General features: G+C 37.5%; 2 long non-coding RNA genes across 2 annotated transcripts; both read left to right on the top strand.

The window, feature by feature from the left end:
* Window positions 1-395: 395 nt before the first annotated feature.
* On the top strand, window positions 396-2,791 carry LOC137446193 (uncharacterized). The gene is made up of 3 exons (XR_010988578.1): window positions 396-530; window positions 1,728-1,802; window positions 2,649-2,791. It is a non-coding gene; the product is annotated as an uncharacterized lncRNA (long non-coding RNA).
* A 7,269-nt stretch (window positions 2,792-10,060) lies between these two features.
* LOC137446194 (uncharacterized) lies at window positions 10,061-12,897 on the top strand. Its single transcript, XR_010988579.1, has 3 exons — window positions 10,061-10,162; window positions 11,792-11,967; window positions 12,694-12,897. It is a non-coding gene; the product is annotated as an uncharacterized lncRNA (long non-coding RNA).
* The last annotated feature ends 14,411 nt before the right edge of the window (window positions 12,898-27,308 follow it).

Raw genomic sequence — 27,308 nt, 5'->3', positions numbered from 1 at the left:
CCTACTGCAACTTGTGACCACTATGAAATGGTCTAACTGTTTGTATGTCTACCCTCTAAACCAGAACAGTGAAACTATCCTGTTTTGTTGGTGGAGTGGTTTTTTGTTGTTGTTTGTGTACATGCATGGTGTTTGTTTCACATTTAAGTATTTCAGCTTGGGTTATTTTCCTCAAACAATTTACTTGGCACTCACGGCAGCATTAAGCAGATAAAAGCAAGGGTTTGAGAATGAGCAGAAATGTTGTTGCCACACCATGTCATACTAGAAGTCTTCTGGCAGGTCCAATGCTCTGTTTGTATTCTGCACCAATGATTTTGAGTGGTAACATAAGAAATAGGACATGTTTGTTATTTTTTGGCTTTTCTAGGCTCAACTTGATTGGAACTTTTCAAGATCAAATTTTGAACATATGTCCCTGAATTTCATTTATATGTCTGCACCATCCTCTGAATCTGGTTGAGTTCCTGCTTTAAGTGCAAGTGCTGACTAGCTATCAGGCTGTTAGGAGCTGAAGGGTTGAGTCTCAGGTAAGGAGCTGTGTTAAAAACCCAAGCAGAGAGTAATATTCTTTGTGTGTCGCTTCCACTACAATAAATTGTTCTGTTCAAGGGTGACAAAACTACACATAAATGACACAGTTTTAGTGATGAGCTGAAGGAAAAGGTATGTTATGTTTTACCCCAAAGGACATGGCCTTCTTCACCATACAAAATGAATCTGCTGAAGAAAATGTTAAAGTTCAGCTTATGAATAAGGGAAATCTTTGTTTCACAACATCTAATGCCTCTATGGTAACTCCGTGGGTGACGGGTAAATCATAATGGGAAGCCTGGTTGTAGGTTTTCATCCATAAATTCAGACTTTGTGAATCAAAGCCTTGGGGGTACTCTGTGCTGCCCATATTTATAAACAAGGCTCTTTTTTTGGGGTGCCTTTTGGAAATAACACATTATGAACAAAAAATAACAAGACCAAGCTGGCAGCTATTAGCACATGCTAAGTGCTATCGTTTGTCAAATCTTCAAGAAGTAATAGATCAAAATTAGAGAGGAATAAATAAGGTATGATTTTCAATCAGGAGCTGGAAGACTGGAAAGACCATGAAGGATGAGAATGGGGAAGTTAAAGCAGGAGACTTAACCAGGAAGTCAGAACTGTAAGAAGAGTCAGAAGTGCTCTTGAGAGGATGGGTTAGACTTGCACTGATGGTAGATTTTGCTTTCCACTGTGAAATCTAGTTGACTCCATTTCCTGTCCCACCCACTGCATGTCTATAAGAATTCAAAAGCAAAGTTTCAGATGCAGATGGTTGAGTTTGAAAGACCCAAAGTCCTCCAAACACAATCAAATTTCTCTAGGCTTCTATATCTTCACATACTGTTTGTATGTGACTTCTATCGGTAAAACAAGGCTACAGCACAACTTTACCTGGGAAATTAGAAGTGTGCATCTTAATTGGAATAACCTGTGAATAAAGCAGGAAACTGTTACATCATGCATCTCATTTGGAGTTGAAGGAATTTTGGTTTGCATGGAATTTTTGGTTTTCTTTGTTTTCCTGGTGATGAAAAGATCAAATGGTGGCCTCAAAAAGCTGAGTGTAAAAAAGGAAATGGGACAATTTTAATGCAGAAAAACATAAAATCCATTCTTGGATATTATGTATGAGAAATTTAGAAATTTAGAAAGAGCATGTGTTAGAATAAGAATATCCTCTTTTTCAGGTCGTTCTGTATTGCAAATTCCAGACTGTTTCCCCACTGGTCACCTCAGGCCCTCTGTTTCATTATAGCATCAAGGTAAGAGTTAAGGGTTTTTAAGTAACAACGACAGCACTAATTGCACTGTGTTTCCTCAGCAGCCCGGTGGTTAGCCACCCCAATAGTTAATCTCTAAACAATTAAAGAAATCACCCCTTGCACATTAACATGGTTAAGGATTAATGGGAACTAACCCCTGTTGCCGAAAAAACAAAATGAAAGTGTTGCGCTTTCCCATGCAGGTTCATTGCAATTCATTGAGCTACTCTAGTGTGAAACAGGAATGGCTCAGCTTTGTCTGAAAACAATTACACCCTTTTAACAGCAGAGGTATGCAGAGGGCAGTGGAGATAGGGTGAGGAAACAGCGACGGCAGAAAGAAGCTGCACTTAGTGCATCGAGCAAGAGATGGCGATATTTTCTTATCTGTCGGGAGAGTTCGGTGGGTATCTCACTCTACAAGTACCCATCATATACTCGACAGTTACTGAAATCCAGCATAAACCCAGTGTTTCAGAAACTCGGTGTCTATGTCACTTAGGAGCAATGTTCATCTCAGAAGAAAATAAACAAACAAACCCCCAATCAACCAACCAAAACAAACAAAAAAACCCAAACCAAACCAAATCCCTTTTTGTATACTCACATTTAAATATAAAGCTTGGCCCTGATAAGATCAATCTCTTAAGTTTAATTACTGCTTGCCCTCTGGACCCAGGGGATACCAGGATGTGAATGAGTACCAGGTAAAAGATGCTCTCCAAGGAAGCTCGTGAAGACAAAGAATTTTGCCTGTTTAGAAAAGATGCTGCACACAGGGTTGTGAAAGGTGAAGAGACTAATTTTGCTGCTTGCTAAAACAGACTCCATAAATTTCCTGTGCAGCAACTGCACATGTACTTGGCCTTTGCATGTGAACATGAGGAGGGAGCTCTTCACAAAATGAAAGACCTTGGACTGACTGCCAAGCTCTTGGAGCACCCATAGAAACACATGGCAAGTGATGAGGCCATGACTTCCTCCAATATTCACTGGTAGGTGAATTGCTGTAATTTCTGCTGGCTTGTTCATAGGGCAGACCAAGTGAGAGATCAATCTTTTATCCAGTTTTTCTTTAGTATTTAGAATGAATAAAAAGTGCACTTCTGCTGTCTCTAATATAGGGAGGATAGTAAATCATACATGGGGCTGTTACTGCTCCACAGCCAACATCCTACCACATTAGAAACTATACTAGGTTCTAGTTCTTAGAAAGGAATATTCATGTGTTTACTTGTGTGGTTTCTTTTTCTTTTTCAGTTTATAAGCAATTCCCATACAAGGTCCAACAATAAAGCAGATTCTTGCTTTTTAAAGTACAAATACTTCTAACAAGATTGTGTCAGTGAATTTGATGACAGGATAGATCCCTAAAAGGCAAAAACCAAGAATCATTTGAAGATGATGAGCTGCTAAAAATCACAGGGCAATACGTGGTCGGTTGAACCACCACACAATATCTTTGTACTTTCTTTGGTGTCATTTCCTGTCCCATTCCCCTTCCTCTAGTTTTGTTTTCAAATCCAACCTTCCTATACCATCTCCTTGTCCACAAGCATGCATTATACTCACTTTTCTAATTTAGTTCTCATAAGGAAGTTAGAAAACTGGACCATAAAAAGTAGAGACTCTGAAGCCTTACATTTGTATGTATGTGACTCAGTATTTTTAGTTTTCAGAGCATTTTGTCAACCTGAAATTCAGCTGTTTAGTCAGACCAAAGCTCTCTGCAGGATTTAAGGAAGTGCAAGACAGGAGTTTGAGTTCAAAGACCAGCACATTAGAAATGAGGCCTTCCCAGGCTCTGTTTTTGGGAGTGTAGAATTCTTACCTGGATGCTAGGACTGGGGTTACATTAGTGGAAAAGTCACTGGATGATAGCAGTCACATTGGCTGTGGAAAGACAATGATAATTGGAAGTGTTAGGCTGGCTTGTGTTTTAAAAGCTCAGCATTATGAACCCAAACTCCTCTTGTAATTTCTTAGAAAATAAATGCCAAGTTATAGGCAGTGGCATCTGAGAAAGGATTGCCTTTAATGCTTTAATGGAGCATCAATATTCTTCTGTCATTTCCTTACTTCATTAGTCACAATTTCCTGCAAGGAATCTCACAAATGAATTTGAAGAAAGCTAATGTGGTGGTCTAATGATGGATTGCTTTCAAGACTGATCTCAAGGAACTTTCTTTCCATCCAGTGAATGAATCATAGTCATTCAATAGTGGACTGTTGGACAGATATGTGAAGTGCTCTTTGCTTTAAAGCTTTCCCAACATGAGAAATGATGTTAGGAGCACAATGTCATCACATAAAAATACTGCACAGTTAGAAGCTCAGATTAGTATTAAAATAATAAACCTAGACACTGTGTCCTTCAGAAACAGAGAAAACATCAGCACGTATGCACTATTTGCCTTTAATCCCAGAGACATGCTGAACATGTTTGAAACATCAATAGAATTACAGGTTGCTCTGCAGCTCACTACTCTTTTCTCTGCTTCTTCCCTTTAAGAGATGAAATGCACAAAGAAAGACATTTTGAGGACTTTTGAGATGAAACCTCAAAACCCAGCCCTTTGGACTAAGAATGAATTTGCACTAGGTATAGACCTATATAGGTATAGACCTTTGTGATGTTTGGGAGAGGTTGAAGGGAATACCCCTCGAAGGGCAGAAATCTCCACCCTCCAGGGCAATGATGTGCCTAATTTGAGAGCATAATTAATGTCACTGTATGTACAAATTGTTGCCTAACTGACCATTACTTTTCCACATTTTAAATCTATGTACACAACTGCGGTCACTGCGCAGGTTAATGAAACGCTATCAAAAATCAGACTTGGCATAAAGGTTATGTTAAATAAATATCAGACTACTTAAAAATTATTAATTGATTACTACTGCATGCTAAATGATATATATTTCAGAGTAAGCTTCTGAAGTATTTTTATGATCTTACTGTTAATCATTTTTATTGCTTACTCGATACATCTGTGAGTATGTAAAGATTGATTGCTCTTAATACCTTTAAAAATAATTGGATTGAAAAAAAAAAAAAGATCAGGATTGTGAATCCTCCATATTATATATTAGTCAATCAGGAGAGGAAGATAAAAAGAAATAAAAATGTGAGATTAGCTCAAAGGTATGATGAATGCAAAGGAATTCTGTGTTAAATCCACAATTATATCTATGTTAAATCCACAATTATATCTATATCATTAATTATTAGATGATTGTCAGTCATGTGAGTTCAGATCAGAATTACAACCACCCCAAAACATCATTGGTTTTGTTGAAAGTTTAAAAATGGAAGTCATGCAAGGGATGCCAGAAATGAGATACCACAAACAGGTGGCTCAAAAGTCAGCAACCTCTTTCCTGCTTCACACAAGGACAGTTAACTAATTAATTATGCTTAAGGCAATATGGACAGACAGTATTGGAGAGACTAGAAATGAAGTTTTCCTGTCTTTGCTAAACACATAACTACTGTGCACAATAATAGCCTGGTCAGGTGCATGTATGACCTGCTAGGTTTGACCTGGAGATTAGATATGATCTCAGGACTGAAGGAGACTGAAGGGGAAACTACTTTTGTGCACATATTGAAGCCTAATTTTAGGGACTTAACAAGAAAAAAAATCGCTCTAAAAGATACAAACTGAACTAAACCAAGGAGCTACAAAGTGAAGGTCTCTGTGAAAAGTTTATCATTTCCTTGGTTTATGGGTGGCTTCCTTGGTTTCCGGTGCCTTCCATCTTTACATACCAAAACACATAAGCTGACTTGTCCACCACTTCTGTTGAAGTGCAGTGAGAGCTGCACACCTCAGTTCCTACCATAACTCTGAAAAACTCCTCCAAAAGGAAAAGAAATATGTTAAAAAACTGAGAATGAAATCTTAATTTTAGAATGTTGCAAAATGTGTCTGGTAGTGATGTGCTATGCAAAATGGCTGTAAACCCCATTTGGTGTTAATGCAGACAAAACCAACACAGCAGTGTGCAAATGGTGAATTTAAGACCTCTTATGCTTTGAGTGGTTTTAAGTGTTATTCTGTGTCTTCATAGATGTCGTAGGGTTGGAAGGGAAAGGCCGGGCCTTCTCCTCCCCACCGGAAAGTGAAGGAAAAAAAAAACCTCACAGCTGAATTAGCAAAGCAATGGGTGCTGTATATTTACAAAGCAGTTTAGGGAAATGCAGGGAAATATATACAGAATTTACAGTATTTACAATATATACAGAAATATACAACAAAGTAGCCCAGGAATGAGAGTTCCCCCCTCTGCTGAGGGGGTTCCCCACCTCTGCTCCCCCTTCTCTCCCCCTTTCCCCAGTGAGCGTTAGAAAGAGAGAAAAGAGAAAAAACATTAAAAGCAGTTATGTGTTAGTTGGAAAGCAGTTAATACAGGCCTTGCAGTTTATCAGTTTCAAGGTCAAGCCTGGCCGAAAGCCCAGAAGCTGCAAGCTGCAAGCCACCGAAGGAGGGGGAAGACAGACTGACCAGAAAAGTGCAGGAATGCCCAGGATACTCTGCTGCACTCCCAGTTCAGAAGGTGCTTCCTCCCAATCTACCAATGAAATTAGTTTAGATCCGTCTTTCATTTACAAACATCCAACCACAATATTCCCTTTCTTAAGGGGACATCCTCAAACGGTCACAATAGGAGATACATTCCTACAGATGATAGAAGCACAGGTACAATGTATTGTTCTACCTTTTTGTCAGCAGGGAAGAATTTTTTTTGCTTGTGTTCTCAGTGTGGGTTTTTTTAATTTCTTAGATGTTTTGAGATTCCATAATATTGTGTATTATTAGGCTTTTAATGCTAGGTAATTTTACGTTTAATTGATCAATTAGACACAAATTTCTGTATTGATGCTCCTTGAAACTCCAGATTAAATTCACTGCATTAGCATTAATAGTGTGAAACTTGGTTACTTGAAAAACTCTTTTGTTCTTTGTATACCTTCTTCTAGCACAAAGGCTAGAAGTTTAAGATGAGGCCATGTGACTTATCTAGAATTTTCTCTTAAAACACCTGACCAGAGCTATCTAAGGTATGGCTTAAGAATCCAAATTCCAGAACTGACCTGAATTGTATGCTAAAGAGAAGATTCAGCATGTTTCTTTTGACTGTATATAATACAAATTTGTGTGATCATGGTGGTTGCTACCTGTACTCAGCACTGGTTGGGCCACACCTTGAGTACTGTGTCCAGTTCTGGGCCCCTCAGTTTAGGAAAGATGTTGAGTTGCTGGAGTGTGTCCAGAGAAGAGCAACAAAGCTGGGGAGGGGTTTGGAGCGCAAGCACTATGAGGAGAGGCTAAGGGAGATCGGTTTGCTTAGCCTGGAGAAGAGGAGGCTCAGGGGAGACCTTATTGCTGTCTACAATTACCTGAAAGGAGGTTGTAGCCAGGCAGGGGCTGGTCTCTTCTCCCAGGCAATCAGCACCAGAACAAGAGGACACAGTCTCAAGCTGTGCCAAGGGAGGTTTAGTCTAGATGTTAGGAAGAAGTTCTTCACAGAAAGAGTGAATGGCCTTTGGAATGGGCTGCCCAGGGAGATGGTGGAGTCACCATCACTGGAGGTGTTTAGGAAGAGACTGGATGAGGCACTTGGTGCCATGGTTTATTTGATTAGATGGTGTTGGATGATAGGTTGGACTCGATGATCTCAAAGATCTCTTCCAATCTGGTTGCTTCTATTCTATCCTAGTCTAGTCTAGTCTATTTGGGTAGTTAATTTATTGTTTTTCTTTGTAATACCATGTTTGAATTGAGGTTGCTACAGAACTGCAATCCAATGGCATTGTAATGCATGGGATCTTTAAAACCTAAAGACAGAAATTAAAGGATCTGGCTATCAATATCAGCTTTCTTATACTATATAACAGACATGAATAGTGTATATGGAACACAAACACATCACAGGATGTGTTATGTAACTCATAGGCATACAAGGTATGCTGTTATTCCACACTTCCTTTCCCTAGTTGAATCCACGATTTTGTACCAGAACAGACCTATTCCCAAGTTACATCATTGCTCCCTTACTGAGAATGTTTATGTTGGAGTTTAGAACATTATCCTCTACATGAGGCAAAGAAAGAAGTGTGTTGCATGTGTGACTGTGGACGTGTGGTCAGTAGCAAGCTGGGACTTGGAGATCGGTCAGCATACATAATGCTGACATTTTTCAGTTTTCAATTTCTTGCTCTCTTGCCTTTGTATTAAGTATAGTATAACCAGAACAACCAAAATGGATCAGCAATAAAGTACACAGCTTTTTCTACTAAGATACTTATCAATGGTTCAAGTTCATGTATATTGGGGAAACCCAGCATCCTTAAGCCCTCCAGATGAAGAACAAAATGGCTGAAGCTTCACAGGGAGTACAAAAGAGAAGGTAACTGTTTTTTCTTCTGTTAAAGATTCTCACTGTTGCCCATTCTTCAGCTGTTTCCTAGGCAGGTTTAATAATTTCTGGAATTTCCTAGTCTTTCATGAAGTAATTTCTGATTCGTCAAAGGCCATCTTCATCTAAAAAACTAAGATTCATGACCTAAACAAAATCCATTCTCAAGGCCCCTCGGTCGTTTCAGAAAACATTAGTGAAGGCATATATCAAAAGGCAGTCTTATATTCTAGTCCTGATCTTTTAAAATATATCATTTTCTTCTACAAAGTGAGGTTTTTTTCTACAAAGTATTGGAGTAATTTTTTTCCTTGTGGAAATTAACCAAGCAATTATAAAGCCCTAAAGAGAAAATGAAGCTTTTACTACATAGAATTAAAAGCAAAACAAAGCAAACCCCAATGCTTTCCTGTAATTTTAGTTTAATTTAAATGGGTTTCAGTATAAACCTTACAAAGATGCTTACCCAGATTTTCTTCTCTGTTCCTTCAAGATTTCAATGGTGCACTTCCTTTATCTTCCGGCAGTAATGGTTCAGACCAGATGATGTTTGCATTCCTGTGTACAGCTGAGTTTTAGTTCTGAGACCTTTTTTGTACATCCGGAGTAGGGAGGGGTTATTTGGCACATCATGTAATCATCTTGTTTTTAAATCATGGACCATTCTTCCATGTTACCACTTTCCTCAGTATCATTATTTATTATTAGAATTATTAATTATTAGAACTCAAATTTTATTTAACTGTGATTTGTTAGCATTAAATAGATGGACAAATGGATGAAAGGAAGTGTAGGTGGTTTTATGTAAAGTAGTAAGATCAGAACAAATTCTTTATTATAGCATGTTGTAAATTTTGTCATTGCTGCTCTGAAAATAGAAGAAAAGCAAGAAAGGAAGGAGTGGAAAGAAAATCACCCTTCTCCTTAGTGACTCTGAGCAGTTTAAATATCATAGCTGATTCTTTGTGTACATCCTCAGAAAGCTAACAGGATTCTGAGTTTCCTGTGGAGAACTTCTTTTTGGCCAAGTGGTGTGTGTTTGCTGTGCATCCTTTCTCCTCTGACCAGCACAGAAAGAAAATATGGGGTTGGAAGTGCCCTTGTGTTAAATGTTGGGCCTGTGTGTATGCTACTGCCACAGGGAGTGGAAAAGCAATGGGCAATGATTGCCTTTCCTCAAGGGAAAATCCAGGTTTGTCTCATCTGGCCATTTTAATGTAATTTTTAGGAAGGTAATACACCTGAGTCCCTTATTTGTCTGTCAGGTTGGATTGATATTAGCCATCAGATCTGAAAGATGTTATGGGAAGGTTGAACAGACAGGAAAACAGAACTATTGCTCTTGCATAAGCCTTATTTCCATAGGAAATGAAGCTGATTTCCTGAGAGTTTTCATTTGTAAGAGTATGCAGAGGGTAGATGTTAGTAAGATGGCGTAGCACCATCTTCTCTGCCTTACAAGCAGTGTGAAGTAGTAGAAAGTGAATGTAATATGACTATTTAAAGTGTAGGCAGACTTACTTTTTTCCCCCCTTCACTTTCAAATATTTTTGTAAATCTGCATTATTTCTAGAGCTTTAACATCCAAATAAAAATTTTGTACAAATGAACCCTTGTGCTAATTCTGATACAAATCGGATTAATAGATTATTTGTTCCTTTTGCTTGGTCTGAAGAGAATGGTGTCTCTGCATTTATATTCCTGAATACTTCTTTTTAGTTTTGTCTTACATATCAGTTATTTAGTATTTCAGACCCGACAGCCTGAAAGGCATTTTCTCTATCTTAGGGAAAGGAGGAAGAACCTTTAAACCAGCTACACTGGCTGATGTAAGGAGCCCTGTCCAGATTGGGATAGTGAAAGCCTGTGAAGGATAGACTGAAAAAAAAAAACCTCAGGAACAAACAAAATCCACAGCAAATGTACAGCATACAAAGGTCTGTCAATAACCTTTGTGTGAATCTTCTACGGCATAAAATACTTTTTGTGTTATTCAAGGACTTTATCAAAGACTTTGGTTTTTAAAGACCCCAATGAGATACTGATCAGACAAATTCAACAGATGCTATATTACATTATCTGTGAAGGCCTGGAGAAGATACTCAAATATAGATGTAATGTAGGCAGAAATATGTTTTGACTGATTTGAAATTAAGAACTATGACCTTTATAGAGATTAAAAAATAGTCATATGGACATGTGCATGAATAATTAGATACAGGGCTGTAAAACAGGCCTGATGGTTTCAGTGCTAACAGCTCCTCAGGGTAACTGTCAAAATGTGAAAAGAGCAAAGAGTGAGGTACTGTTTGCTTTAGAGGCTCTCAGACTTGAAAAAGTAATTTTCATCCATGTGGACAAGCAGTCAACATTTTAGCAGCTGGTCATACAGAGGATATGTGATCAGATCTGATGACACATGCAGTAGAACTGGAGAAGATCTTTTTTCTTTTGCCTTTGGAGACATTTTCATCAAAACCCTATTGAAATTACATAGATTATAAAGAAAGGGAACAACAACTGGTGCTAATAACCTTAATACTGTGTAGCTTGTTGATGTGTTATGTAGTTTGTTGATGGTGTCGACATCATGTAATAAGACCCATATGAAGATAACAAGTAATGCTTCAAGATCAGGCTGGAGAGATTATCTAAGCATATGTTGTGGAACATAAACTGTGCACAATACATATTCTGAATATGGAAGACACAGAAAACCCAGCAATTTTTTATCTGAGCATTATAGCAGGAGTAGCTCTTTTCTCCAGTATAAGATGGTAAGATGTCTAAAGATCTATCCATTATAAATATATATATATATCTTAATTATAAATAATCAATATTTGGGCCATTATTCCGCTGCAATTCAGAAGAATTTTTTCTTTATTACTTAAACTGCCATCACCCAAACAGAGATGTCTGTATGATCAAGCAGCTGCAAGAAGAATTGTGCTTGTCTGACTGCTTATACACCTGACCAAGGAATTTATGCCTCAGGAAAAATAATTGCAGGGGTAAAGGTACTAAAAAAGAGATCTAGCTGTCAAAAGATGTGTTTTGTGTGCCAGAGTAGCTTATAAGACTCGAAGGCTACTGAAAAAACATGGAGATTCAAGGATTCAAGGACTGATTTCTTCACTGCCTTATTTCTACAAATACCTATAGCACAGTCAGGCTCATGGGTATTTGACTAGAGAATGAGTGTTTCTAACTTTTTTGTTAATGAAGAGCTATTCTGTATATTGTCTATGTATTATGTATTTTTATTAAATGAAAGTCTTCTATTGCTTATGACACCTGATTCTACAAAGGAGCTTAATAGCATTTTGTATTTGCCTTAAATGTACACCAAGGCTTGTTTGAAAAACAACCAAATTGCAGCAGTGAAGGTCAGTTGTTTGTGTATGCATCTGAATGAAACATCATCTTCAATGCTGAGTTATTACTGTATTTAATACATAGAGCTGACACCTGGGTCACCAGAGTCACCCGTGTTGTCAGGATTCACATGTACCCACCCTTGTTTTTTCCTCCCACATAACTTACGGTCTCAACTTGGCCTGTAGCTGCCTCCATCTCCTCCCTTGGACGGTGTATGCCTTCCTACCAGCCTGGTTCCACTTGGTGTCTGCTGGACCACAAAAAGTAACACCCAACCTGGCATTAACTCTTTATCCTTCTGTTCCAATGCTGAGTGACTTTGGAAGATCTCTTGTCCACAAACCTCCCTCAACTGGCCCCGGTAAGCTGCCAGGAAACTGGATTAGTGCTGTCAGGGGCTGGGCAGCAGGACCCCACAGGGGATCAGACTCTTGTCAAGTCCAAAATAATACGTTTGGCACAATCTATTAATTTGTCTTATTTAACAGTTCACATCTAACACCTGTTAGGAATTGCTGAAAATGATATAGATCTCTGCTTATCCCTTTCTGGAATATCGTTGTCATTAACTTCCAAAGGTAATACATGGTTTGGCAATACTGTGATGAACCACGCCTGAAATTTGTCAAATAATGAGCTAGTTCACCTGTCAAGCCTGAATGAATTAGGTCAATAAGTCTAAACTAGTATAAAAGAATTAATTTTAATATGTTATTTGAAAAATATTGGGCCCCAAAACTATGTTTGATGTCTCTGTCTACAGTGTTAACTAGAATATCCTTGCTAATCCTATGTTGCATGGATCACATCCAAGGCACTTTTTTATTGTTGTTGTTGTTTTTCCTTTACCCAAGCTCTCATTAAAAACAGTAAGAGGTTTGTGTAAGGCTAAGCGTGGTCATTGACTGAGAGTCTGCAGCCAGAGGTATTGTAGCGTTTCTTTCAGCGCAGTGTGTTCTGGTCTGTCATTATACACCAGGGCTTCTTAAGAATTTTTGATACTTAGGGACTTTAAGTAAAGGCTCTGTAGTTGCTACAGCAGAACACATCATGAATAACTTCATGTTTTCTTTATTTTATTCGTTAGCCTGCTAAAGCTATTTGCACACCAGACTGGAAACTGCACAAGCCCTGGGATGAATTGGAGAGCGGCATGGTTGGTTCTGTTTGTTTCTTCAGGAAAACATTTTATGGACAGTGAAGGTAATTAATCAGATGTATCCTTCTACAAAAATTGAACAAGTTGCCAAGTCTTGCCAGATGGCCAATGCCTGTTATTGAGAAATAATGGACTTAGCTGCACACAGTGGGTCAAATCCAAAGCCTTTTGAAGCCAGGACTTTGTCTAAATTTAAAATATCTGCACGACCAGTCCACTTTGGCATAAAACTGTTTTTTAAACCAATTCAGTTTGAAATGGTAATTTGATTTAAGCCACTGAACTCCCCAGTTCTAGTTTGATCCTTCTGCTTTCCTTTAGCTCTTATTTCTGAGATTATTGGCATTTGCATGATAAAAAGTCCTTATTGTGAGCAATTTATCAGTTTGACTGCTGGTTTCTAAACTCCTAAACTGATGTCATCTTCAACTGCATCCAACATCTGAGAAAACAAATATGTTAGGTGAAAGAAGTTGGTCCCTCTATGGCACTTCAGCTTTTGAAAAGCAATACCATCACTCATCAGTTTTGATATTCTTGAATTATATTGTAATTTGACTTAATGGAGAAATAATGAGAAACTGAGTGGGAGCAAAAGATGCATGCTCATCCTCTGAAATAAAAAAGAAACAGAATAGTAAGAGATACACAAATTACAACAGATCTCACTGATGTCTTAATCTCTAAGAAAATGAAATCTATTCCATTCAACCAATATGCCTGTGGTAATTGGCATCACCAATCATATTTCAAAGGAGCACTGTGAATGAGATTTACCAGAAAAGAATAGTGAATTAAATGACTGCATGTGAGGAGCACAGACTTTCCCCCTCATTTATTCAAGACTGAACATAATAACCAAGAAAAACTGATGTAGCTAACCAGTTCTGACTTCCGTAAATTGATATGGGATGGAACTGTCATCTCCTAATCAGATTAAGTCCTTTCTTTAGGTCATTTTTAATCCAGGTTCTACCATGAGGTTTTACTTTAGGGGAAAATAAACTGCTTGGTGTTCAGCATTATTGATTTAATATGATGACCAAGGGATAATATTCCAGTGGTAACCAAACACGTTCAGTTGTAACGTGTATTTTGTGAATGCCTTTTCACTTGTACTTCACAATAGTTTGGATGCCACACATAAAATGGGAGCCAATCTACTGCTTCTTTAAGCCTGAATTTAATACTATAGCAGGTGTGATGTTTTGAATTGCTGAGATAGAGAAAAACTTGGAACATAGTCATATATATATATATATATATATATATGGAAAGATAGTTTTTACTTGGTGCTTTGCAAAGTAGCCTCTGATTGCTTATGCAATTCAAAACTCCTGTGAAGAAACACAGAAAATGCAGCAGCCATACTTACAATTAAGGAAGTAGACCATCCCTTATTGTGGTCAGAAACTTCATGGAGCTCCACACCATACTCAGACCCAATTTAAACATTTTCCCTCACCCCAAGTTGTCAGTGATAGTTCTTAGTTATCATTTATGTTATAATGAATTCATTTATGTTGCTGATGCATAATAGGCATCAGCATTTGTCTGGGTTTCCTGCTTCATCCTTCAACTGGAAGCTTACAGTTTCTTATCCCCTTGGTTTTTCAACTTTTATAGCTTATAGTATTACAATCCCCCTTATGCTAACTTAAAGCTACCTAATATCCCAATAATGCTTGAATTCTAAAACCTGATTATCCCTTCCACTTCTGCAAGGGATGAAATGATGATCCTCTTTTGAGAAGTGAGGAAGGAGGAATAGCAATAATCCTAGCTTTTTTAGGATTCCACCAGTGCTGTGTGCAGTCAGAGGTCCCCAAGATTTTGGAAAAGCAGGCAAAATTAGAACAAAACATGTGTAAGTTATTTCATGTAGTCTAAAATGTTCAAACAACACATTATTTGCTATGCAGATCTTCTGTGGTTTTTCTGTTACAGCTGCTCTGCAGAGATGATTAGTCTTTGAGAATGGCAAGAGATGCTGCACTGAATTCTTGGGGTAGGGCCAAACTCCACAGAATGCCTTCCCTGGGACTACTTTTTCACGATATTTGTGACCAAAAGCCATATCTACTCTCCCTTCCAAGCACCTTGAATGTGAGAATGCAACAATCTAGATATGCCAATAGCTGATTTGATCTGGTTTTGTAATTTTCTTTTCTACTGAGATTTATTTTTCCCTGTGTGTCAGCTTCTTTCTCCTTGTGTGCAGCTGTCAAAAGATACCAAATTGTTTAATATTAAAATGGTCAACAGACACACTCCCAGTCTGAAATTCACATTCATTTCCTTTAAATTTGATGGCAGATTTTAGTCTGCAATCTGTGGGCTGAAGCCAGATATTTTATGTTAATACATATTCTTGATACTTTCTTTCATCTTGTTACATTTTTCTTGCTATAATTCTGCATATAACTGGACAGAATGTGAGCTAAATGCATATAATAGATGCAGCTCTTTATACATTTATATTTTTAAGTGTACTAATCTTAATTGCTATTTCAGCATTCAACAGCAGCAAGATCCAGCTGCCACAGGTACTGCTGTTTCTCCTCCAGTGAAAAGAAACAGTGAGGTGGTTTCTGTATAGGCATTCCACACCAAATCTAGACCAGATACTATTTCCTTTAAATTTTAACTAGAAATCTGTGACAGTTTAGGCTGTGCCTTTAAGCTAGGAGCTACAGTTGGTGTAAAAGGGAAAACAAAGATTAATTCTAATTCTGCCTCCAAACCCAGCACACTACAACAAAATGATTTATTTCATCACTGTGGCACAGCAGTAATAGCTTTATGCAGTTCAAATGAACACATAATAGATTTCTAAAAGAATTCAGAAAAAGTAGTTTAATGTTTGAAGTTTACCTTCGAATAAGCACAACAGTACTCCTCATAATAAAAGGTTTTTATTTGACTTGATGAGAAATACAGTTTCCATTCTATAAAAGCAACAGATGCTTTAAAATTGGGGTATGCCCAGTAACATCCTTTCAACAGATTCAAGAGAATCTGAAAAAAAACCCTAAATTCAGTGACACTGTTTTGAAATTAAATTCATTTGGAATTAAGTTAATTGCATCCAGGTTCTAGGAACCTTTGTCGTCTCGTCTGTGACTGTGACTTCCATGGACTGATGTCACTTGCAATATTTTTATTGTAATGCGGTATGGGCCGCTTTTCTCGTCAGCAGGAATTAAGCAATAAAACTGTCAAAACAAATACAGCCTAAGCAGCAAAGAATTTCTCCAAATTAGTGAGTACGTGAAACTTAAAATGCATGAGAAACTCGCTTTTAATGCACTACTTCATTTTAATGGCATGTAAATAAGGAGTCGTAGTCAGTTAGGATTAATAATCAAAACCTGACTGCTGGTACTTTGTTACTCTTCTCTTCTCCCATTTTATACCATCTCATCTGCAAGTAAATTGCAGTTCTGCTGAATGGGTCTCATTTAGCCAGAACCCTCACTCACAAATCTCATCCACTTTCTTTCTCTAGACAAATTTTTCCATAAGGCTGTTTTCTGCTGTGGTTGAACTAGAGTAACATTTTGAGTGTTAATGAAATCCCCACGTCCTCTCTCCCTCCCCACGACACACACCGTGGTAATTCCTACAGTATGGCAAATATCTCTCATTCCTAAAGTCATAAAAATTATCCCAGCTGTATGGAATAGTTCTTCCTCTTCCACCAGCATTGTAAGGGAGAAATCCCAGCCTGCAAAGTAACATCTGATGGTTCTCCTCGTGGAGCTTCTCCAGTTTCATTAAATTTCCCATTAATGCTCTGAAACAGCAACAAAAATTAAAGAGTAGAAATGTTTGCTGTGTGCAGGACTGCAGTTACCCCACAGGAAAGGGAATTGTAACAGCCTAAAACTCTGATATATTCCTAACTCCACTGAAAACCAGGTGTTATCATAGTTCAGTTTTGAGCCAAAAAGGTGTTTTAAATTAAATGGTACTAATTAGATTTTTGTAATGCAAACCCCAAACCAAACTAAACCAACCGAATTTGCAGTCAGGATTGTATTCATTCTTAAGTGAATACTGGTCAAGTAAGATACATATTTTTCTCTCATAAATGCTTCAGTTTGGGGGGTGTGGAAATATTCCCTGTGGTTAAACCTTGTATGGACTCTTTGGTTAAACCTTGACTTGTGAAAGTGCTTGTCAGGTACCATAACTCTTTAACAAACCTCATAATTTCTGGAAGGCTTTTAAGCATTTGCATCAGCTACTCCAAAGCCACAAATCAGATTCCAGTATTTTTAGATGAATGAGAAACCATGTTGTTATTAGACTTGAAAGGTAACAACATCTCTGAGCTTGACAGCATCCCATGGAAGATGTATTTCCTGCTGCTACAGAAACATTAAGGTGATCCAAAGGTAAATCAGCAGTGACAGATCAGTGACCATATTGCACACTCAGCAGCCTCCAGAGAACTGTGTTTGTCTGCATCTCTCATGCTCTTCTTGTCTAAAGGGTTTTCTTACCCATAATTAACATGGGTATTTGATAACTATAAAGCATTTATTTGCAAGGTGGTTTTAAGCAAAATAAAAAATAGCTCATGCTGTGACTGCCTCCCTTTCTGTGACTGGACTACAGGTTTGAGCAGAGTGGTATATAAATTGAAGTCTCTGACACTTTAATGTTGCTATAGCATCTTCAAAACAAAATACATTGAAGTCAATTACAGAAGAAGCCAAGATAGGAACTGCAATATTGCAAAATATGCAAATACAGCTGAGGAGTTTGTTGTTCCTCTTATCTCTGTAGACTTTAAATGTTTCCTTTCCTACTGATAGAATAACTCCGTATTTCTATGTATAAATAAGATTTATTCATCATTTTAAAGCGACATTATGGGTAGCCTCTTTTCCTTGGATTGTTTTATAAAGAGTATGTGATTACTGACACAGGAGCAAGAGCTGCTTGGTTTCCTTAATAAATCCTGAGTGTTCTGGGATGATTTTCCCATAATAAACTGCTCCAAAGTACTAATTTTTAATTTCCTTTTAAATAATGTCTGATTTAAGAATATGAAAAATATTTCATATTATGATGCTATTGTGATTATCATAGATTTAATTGATTCTAAACCTCACAGGTAGCTTCTAGCGCTTACCAGAGATGAGTCTCTGCTTGAAGAACTAGGTAAGCAGCAGATGTGGCCATTGCTTTGTGACAGAGTGCTCAATATGTGCTTAGCCAAGCAACTGATAGATTTCGGAGTCTGCATACAGTCTTCAGTAATTTTAGCAAATTTACTGTTGGTAGGATAAGAAAAGTTTGAACAGAAGCAGAAATAGAGTTTTTTGCCTAAGTCTCACAAATTCAGCAGCTATGACAAGCCACTGTGTGTAAGTGATAGCAACATGAGAATTCCTATATTCTCAAGGACTTGGTTTCCATAAAATCGTTAGAGAGCTTCCTCTTCAACTATCAAGCAGGTTCAAAGAAAGGCAAATGGAATAAGGAGGAAGGATTTGCTCAGTGCTGAGGACCTTATCTAGCTAAATTACAGATCCCTTGGCCACCAAAGTGAGATTAGGCTCACATGCTTTGCTAAACTGAATCCTAAGCACCTCAGCAAGCAAGTGAAGAAGCACAGCAGGAAGAATGGCAGCTCTAATGTACATTTGACAGCTATAATGTACATTTTTACACCCAGTAAAAAAGGAAAATATAAAAATCAATGCTGCTAAGTAGTTGTAGAGGAACAGAGATTCATAGACAGCTTACAGAACACATCTTAGGAGAATAACTTTGCTGCCCTCAGTAGAAAGTATCTCAGAACTGCACATGATTCTACAGCATTTCCTCAGAGAACATTTTTGCATTGAGGGACAAGTCAGTCTGGCTTTTAAGAGTTGATGAGAAGGTGCCTGTACACCACCACAGGATGAAAAAAAATGTTATAATGCAGGGAAGACTGCTATGTAATGTGAATACAACACAAAAGCAGAACCATTACCATTTCTGAGGAAATATTCTGTATGTTTTAACTAAAACAAATTGTCATGCTCAGAGTCAAAGCATGACACAACAGAACCATTAAGAACAGCTGTATTTACAGCCAACCTGAAAGACCAATTGTCTTCACTGGAACTCTTTTCTTCTTAAAATCAGAGGAATTTTAAAGTCTTGGAAAATAAAACCCCTAATCTTAGCTACCTATGTGATTGTTCAGCACCCTAATGGTTAAGCAGTTCATAGTTAATGTTGTCAGCAATCTTGCCCCAAGACAGATTAGTGACTACATGAGGCTTGATAATTCAGTTACAAACCCACCTTATCACAATGAGATTCTGGCTGTCATTGGTAGACTATTATATTCAGAACTCAGGCCCCACTGGGACATTAGCCTGGTGATTCAGGAGTCTTGGAAAGGTACATTTTGAGGGATCAGCATCCTGCTCATTCTTGCATTGTTTTTTGAAAATAGCTTCCTAGAAGCTACTATCTTTTCCATGAGAATACAAGAGAGAAAAATCAGTATGAATGTCTCACCATATACTCTGCTTTTAGGGGAGAAATACATTGTTGGAATCTGTCTGAAGTAATATTTGAGTTTCACCTGCTGTCTGTAGTCCTTCTGTGCACCTGTGCCTGATACAGCTAAGTAAAGGGTTGTCTCTGTGCACAGACCCTTAGAGAGGATAGCAGGTGTGCTAGAAGATTGCTAAGGCAGAGCCTTTGAAGAGCTGTGGCCCATATATCTCAGCACAAGCTAAGCCAGACAGAGCTCAATTTGCATTTTCAGCAGCTGCAAAACAATTGCAGAAGAACCTAGGACAGATGTTGCACTCCACACAGCAGTTCTGCAATGACAGGAGTTCTCTCCAAATCCTTGTATAAGAGACATGAGATGGTATAGTATTTTCTAAGATATTAATTTGTTCAGGTGGGAGAAAAAGCTAAAACATGTATGAACCAACAGTGGGAAAGAATAGGTAAATAACATACCTTTAAGAATTCTTCTTGTTTGTAAGTAACCTCCCTTTCTGGGCCATATTGCTGTAGAAAAGCAACACAAATGCTCTCTATTCTCATCCAAACATTAGTAGAGGTACTAGAGCACAATTAATTTAACTACAATTAATTAAAATACCACACCCTCCCAATGCATTCTCTTGCAAAGCAAACATTGATTGCAGATATGTTCTATCCTCAAAAGACAGAAAGAAAACTTGACATGATCCCCTTTAAGGATTAATCTTGCTTTTATTCATTATTATTAGATCCTTAAAAAAAAGAAGAAGAGATACTACATTGGCTGACTTTAAAGGACCTAAAATACATCAGTAGTTTCCTCTTCAAAGATGAGATTGATAAAGTTACCATGGGCATACTTACAAGAAAAAATGGTCTCACACTAAAAAGTTAGCAGTTAGAATTTTTACTTGGCTTTCTTCCTTTGATGTAAGAAAATCTTTTAAGAGATGAATATAGACTTTAAAAACAGTGAAATTACTTTAAAAATATAGTGGAACACTTAACCTTCTGACTTCTGCCCAATGTCCCAAAACCTACTGAAAATGTTCCAAGGTGATTCAGTGAAAGAAGTTCAAAGCACTGTCATCTCATCTGCAACTAACAGTTGAAATAGCACTTGCATTTGAAACACTCCTTCCATTTCCATACTCCTCTTTCTTTCTGTGATGTTCCATTCTTTCTCTTTGTCCTGTTTTCGGCTGGGATAAGGTTAATTTTCTTCCTTGTAGCTGGTATGGTGGTGTTTTTAGTTTATAATGAGAATAATGTTGATCAAATGCTGATGGTTTAGATGTTGCTAAGGAGTATTTATACTAAATCAAGGACTCAGCTTCTCATAATGCCCTGCCAGCAGAGACTGGGAGTGCACAAGGAGCTGGGAGGGGACACAACCGGGACAGATGACCCAAACAACCCCAGAGTACTCCATACAATATGATGCCATGCCAAGTAAATAAACTGATGGTAGATGGCCAGAGGTACTGTGGCCTGGGGACTGGCCAGGCATAGATCAGCAAGCGGTGCAATTGTCCTGTGCATCACTTGTCTTGTATATTCTGTTATTATTTTCCCTTCTTTTCTGCTGTATGGAACTGCCTTTATTGCAACCCACAAGTTTTACTTTTTCTTCCCAATTCTTTCCCCCATCCCACTGCATGGGCAATTGAGTGAGCAGCTGCATGGTGCTTAATTGCTGCCTGAGATTAAACCACAACACTCTTAAAAACTCAGGTATTGCTGCCAGCTCTCCCACCTTTCAATGCTGAAATTCCTGATGGCTCTGCTAGATCACTTGTTTCATTCTGTGCTGAGTCAATCCTTTCTCAGATGAGATTCCCAACAGTGAACAGGGGCATTCTGCTTGCAGAAATGTCAGCAGAGAGTGAGCCTACAGCTAGGAGCTTGGAAATGATGGAAAACAACGTAAAAGATGGAAACCAAACATTGTTAATGCCACACAGAGAAATGGGCTGGGTTTATGCCAGTTATGGCTTCTGATGTGTATTAAATGTTGAAATTGCAAAAAATGCAGGATTAGGAAATTCTTTGAAGAGTTTTTTGAAAGTGATCTTTGGTTAAGGTTTTGACATTTGGGGAAAAAAAGTAAACAGCTCTATTAAGTACTAGACTTTGCATTTACATAACAGTAATCAACAAGTTTAGGCTGTCACAACTACAAATAGAATCATAAACATCTGCTCAAACCCTCAAATAATAATATAGAGGGAAATGAAAATGTCATTGGTTTCTGTCCTAATTATTAAAGTATCACAGATAATGAACTGAGAGTATTGTCTTGTGAAAATATTTCAGCTAAAATTGGAACAGGTGTCTATTTTCAGGGGGGTGGTTGTTGGGTTTTTTTTAAGCATTCTGCCTTTTGAGGTTTACAGTACGAGGGCAATAAGGACTTTTGACACCAAACTCAGTGGCTGGAATATGGTAAGGAAACAGAGCACAGAAAAGCAATAAAGTACCCCAGTCTACATTTCGGTTGAACTAATGAATATACAGTGAGGTAACAAAATATTAACAGAGGTTGTTTAGCAATGATCAAATACTTATAATGGTGTTCATATTTCTTCTGAAGACCCTGTAAGCTACAACTGCATTGAATCAGTTATCATAAGCTCTAAAATATACAGATAAAGGAAAATATAATTGCTTGACTTACTGTTGCTACAGCTTTCATTCTAACATGTTTCAAGCTAGTCACCTCCTTGTAAAAGCTTTCTAGCATATAATCAATCCCCTCTGGCCTTTGCTGGAATGTACAGAACAGATTTTAACTTTGTCAACAAAATAATTAAGTAAAAACATTTGGAGGAGGATACAGAAAAATGAAAATCAGGACTTCTCATGAAAGAAGAATGAACCATCTTTGTACTCCAGGTGGATCCAGACATCTTCATTCTCCACCCATCTACAAAGGACTTCATGTAACCCTCCCTTTTGGACACGCTGCTTAGGTAACATCTGCAAAGAACACGGGCATCACTGAAAAAACAGTCCTTTGTTGTGTGCTGACTGCAAAGAGTTTCCAATTAGAATTACAGCTCATCAAGACAGTGCCAGCAGGCTTCTGGGTGGTTAAGCCTCCAATTTTAATTGAACTGCCTTTAGCTGGTGATAAAATCTGTCTTTTTAAGCAGGCAAACTGCACAGTTCCTGTAGCAAGTTAAATTCAAGTTGGGTTTGCATCCAGGATAATTACATGGAGTTGGATCTAATTGATTTAGTTGAAATGTGTATTTTATATACCGACGTGCTACAAACTGGAATTCTTTCCTTTAGAGTATCCTGCTTCTTTTTCCATTTCCTATTTCTCTCCTCCTCTAGTTTTCATTTTTGTCATTGTGTTGTTCCTTTCAGAATAATTAATACATAAGGAACACGACATGAAAATAGTTCTCTGGTTGAAAATCGAGGTTCTTCAGAGTTCCCATACATATGGAAAGTTAGTTTAAAGACTAAACTTAATTCACATTATCCATTTTGTGCTACCAAAACCATTCAGCACTATGTGGAATTTAGAGGCATATATTGCAGTAATTTATAAGACAGCAACACCAGCAACAAAAGAAGGGACAAGGCAAAGTGTATTTTTTCCAGACATTCACTAACTTGAAACAAATCCTCTCCAAGAATAGTATGACAGTCTTCAAAGTTATTAAATCAGTCCAGTATAATAAACATATCAGCCCTGTATAAACTGAAGTATAATGTTTGGGAGGGAGGGGAGAGTGAAATTGGAAGCTATGCTTCTTTAACTCTTGTTATATAAATGAATTTATAAGTACAAATGAAATAGAATTCTTAATCACATAGATATAATAAGGAGTCAGCATCCCTGGGGGTATTTAAAAGTTATGTAGATGTGGCACTTAGGGACGTGGTTTAGCGGTGGACTTGGCAACGTTTGCTTAACGGTTAGACTCAGTCTTAAAGGTCTTTTCCAACCTAAATGATTCTATTATTCTGTTACAGGTCATTTTAAAAGTTCACATGGTGTCATCTGGACAATATGAAACTGGCCACAACTGTAATCTCCTCAGTTATGTTTACTATATTCATAAAGAAAGAGATGAGCAAAAAAAATTTATGGTTTGCTTTCTGTCTGCGTGGCTGTGAAGGAATGGCTGACAGCAAAATAATTTGCCTGTTATAACCTGGCTCCCTTGCCCAAAGTGTGTGTGGGGGGGCATTTAGCTAGAGTTCTAATTTGCAGCTGATATAATATGTGGACATGTCATTATGTTTCAATATTATGTTTCAATGATAGTGAGAAAGTAATTATTGATCTTCAGTTGCAAAAGCAGTATTCAGAGTGGAAAAAGTGACATTCAGCAACAAAAGTTAACAAACACAGTAAAAATTCTTGTTTAATGTGTGCACATTCTTTGTTAAAAACATGTTTAAAATCAGGTTTTTCTACCCAAAATGATCAGCAGTTGAAAGTCTGACTAATCATTCATCTTCCAGCAACGTGTTGTAATCTTTTCTGGACAGGAGGGTCCAGGGGAGGTACCCAGAACCAGGTGTACACACCTGGAATGCTTGCATAGCAGTTAACTTTCTTGGAATTGAGATATCCTTTCCAGGTTTGTATCTCAGGTGATATCACATCTGCTTCTCAGGGTTAGTCTGGCATAAGGATGGTCAGACTGCTTTTTCAACAGCTTTTGCAGTGCTGGAGGAAGCCTAGAGTTACGTTGTTTGTTGCAACGAGTGAGAAATTAGAGCAACAAAACGCACTGTGAAGTTATAACACATCATCAAAGATTACTGAACTGCTTCTTGACTATTTACCTCTCCTCTTTTTTTAAGCTTGCCTTCTTTTTTCTTTTGCTAGCACTTGTTAGTTATCAATGGGGAGAAAAAAACCCATTTTAAACCCCTATTATCCTATGAAGAAAAAAAATGAATGCACTCAAGTGGAAAAAAGAGGCTTATAGATCAATTTTCAGGTAAACCTTGTCTGATGCTTAGCAACAAAGGAATGGCTTTTTATTACTTGGCCAGATAGTTCAGATTTCTGTTCACTCATAGTAAAAACCTTTTTTATAACATTTATAAAACTTTATGGCAGAGTTATGAGAATAAAATTGCATTTCATTATTCACCTGAAATCTCGAGGGACCTGCATCTTTAAGCTTTAAAATCATTATTAAGCTTAATGCATCTATTCTGATAAAACGTGTGTTTCTTCTCATTTCTCTGCAAATTTTAACCATATGTTTTCTTCCCTTGGACATGTGAGATGGTCTTTGGCAGTCATTAAAAATAAAGAAATCAGTAATTATAAATAGTTGATGTTGTTACTCAGTTGGAATTTACAGACATGTTCTTTTAAGGGACTTTAAATGAAGCTACATCACTGTATTATAGTTGGTACCACCAGAATTTGCAATAAGCAAGTTTTCAGAAGCTAGTTGCTGTTCTTGTAGATGTATAGAGAGTAAGTTCAAACAAGTATTTGTACAGTCTGTCTCAATAAATAGCTGTGAGTTGTATGTGTTCTGAATTATGTTTATTAAATTAATGTAATGCCAAAAGGTGATTCTGACCAACTGGAACCACGTTGAAGCTGCCTATGTATTTATGCAACTACAGAGTCCTAGCAACAGATGCAGTCTTGGAAATAGCTATGAATTTACAAAACTAATGTTCTTGTTTTCTCTGAAGTAATTGGAAGTTTTCTGCAATCCTTAAAATTCTGTCAGGTAAGGCTGCACAAAAATGCTTACACAGAAGGGAAGATGCAAATATTTATTTCCAGAAACCATAGCTGAAAGAATTTGTTCCCCAAATAGGACTGCTGAACCAGAAAGTTGAAAATCAGCATCATGGCTATGCCAGCCTCCTCCATTGCAAGCTTTTTGAAGATATATTCAGAAGATTCTGGAAAGAGAAAGAGATCATGCAGATTTAAAACTGTTGCAAGAAGGGGCCGCTATACGATCAATGTGATCAGCGGAATCCAACTTTATTGAGCATCAGACACATCTTATATACAGTTTGCTATAATTATGCCCACTTGGCAACACACTATTGGTTACTCTCTAAAAGGTTACATCATTGTTTTCACAACTCTGTGGAATTCTTCTATCCGGCCTAATTGCTCTCTTTCCCAGATCTCGCCTCCTCCTTATCTTGCTTGCCTCCCTTCTCAGGGGCAGCTGGACTTCAGCATACCAAGCAATCAGCACTTTCTCACAGCTCCTACTCCACCACTATATTATCAACAGAGAATTCTTCAAGGCCTGAATTGCACAGGTGTCCCTGGGACCCAGGTCCCCTCTTGCTCAAAACAAACCCCAACATAAAACCATAAACAAATCAAAGAATAATAATTTTGAAAAGGATGAGTAAGGGACCAGGGAGAACATTCTCTAACCCTTTTCCCTCCTGTCTGAAAACATCTACTGAAGGAGATCATACCTGAAGGTAAGACTCAACATTAGAATGTGAAAAGCCAAAGTACACATTCCCTGTGGTAGGAGATGTTTGGATACCGCTGCCTATAGCTGATTTCAGATCAGAGCCTATTTGCCAGCTGCAGTTCAGTAATATTTATTTTGCTTATTTCTTTGACCAGAACTGGCTACTCCTGGATTTCCTTTCTTGATTATTACTTTCTTTTTTGAAAATCATCTGTTATCATGAGGAAAGTTTTCAACATGCGACGTGATATATCCTTATACTAAACACTGAAGAACTAGGACATGGATAACATACATAGATTTTCAACACAACTGAAATGTGGTAAGGGAAAGGCCTCCTTGGTTTTATACCTCAGGAATAAAATGTTCATGTAGTTTAATGTAGTTTTTTTTTTTAACAGAAGCTTGACAAAGCTTTTCCAAACACACAAAAGATTTGACTGGAAGCTATGGTTCCTCAGCTTCTATTGGTGTGATTTAAGCAGACATAACTCAGTAAGTCTAGACATGTTGTGTTTAAATAGTTTTGATCTCATTACTTTAGATTTTGGTTAAAGTTTTGAGGGTATATTAATTTAAAAAATTAATCAAAAGGCACCCAATAAGAAGTTCTTAAAAGTCACTTTGATTTTTACTCTGTTAGATCTCATTATTAAAAGTATTAAAGAGAAATCATTTTCTACAGGAAAAAAAAAGCTAAACTCGATGCCCACAGTGTTCTGTTAGGTAGACAGCAGCAAGTGGACAAAGATAAGTCTCTGATCTTCACACTGTTACAAAATAATTGAAGTTGATGGGGTTCTTCTAATGTAACTGAGAGTGAGGTCCTGTCTTTTGAACTGTCTATTTGAAAATCATGAAGGAGAGTAGCTTTAATAAAAGGAGTTTCTGTAATGAAACATAATTTTGATTATTCCAGAAGGCTGGGTTCCCTGACAGACAAGAGAGTTCCTGAAATTTCCCAGAGATAAAACTGGAAGCATTATCTAGATGTGACAGGAGGAAGTGTGGCTTCTCATTTTGGAAAAATCATAATTTCCCAGTCTTTTTCAAACACTCATTTTCAAGGCAGTGGTGATGACATGGAGAGTTATACTTATTGCAGCTTACTTTTATTGGGAATAAACATTTATACCAGGCTGAGACAATGGCATGTTACAGCTTTATCTTCTGAAAACAGGAGCCACCAATGCATAGCAAATTATCACAAGGTAAAAGTACAGGCAAATTTTTAGTCAGTTACTCTCTACCTTAAGGTGTGGGCAATGAAGACCTTGGGATGCTTGTATGCATGCTCAAGGGTATTCTCCAGGTACTTTATTTACATCAGTTAACTTAAAGTGGTTCAGAGAGTGACTCCCACCAGAAAGAGAATGAGAATATATGACTCGTTGGCAATGGAGTTAAAATTTGGAAGCCTCTTAAAAGCTTTACTGAATCATGATCTTATAACTTCAATTTTGCTGTGGTCTATTAATTGACTAATATAATTGTTTAGTGATTTTTTTTTTCAAATAACCATACATAATATGTGCTGTTCAATGAGCAAAGGACAATAAAATCTATCCTTTGAAAAAAAAAATGTTC

The sequence above is a fragment of the Melanerpes formicivorus genome, unplaced genomic scaffold (genome assembly GCF_026170545.1).
Source record: "Melanerpes formicivorus ecotype bairdi unplaced genomic scaffold, bMelFor1.0.p_v2 SCAF_16, whole genome shotgun sequence".
NCBI lineage: Eukaryota > Metazoa > Chordata > Aves > Piciformes > Picidae > Melanerpes > Melanerpes formicivorus.
The sequence above is the reverse complement of the archived record's forward strand: the minus strand, read 5'-3'. Positions and strand labels throughout refer to the sequence as shown.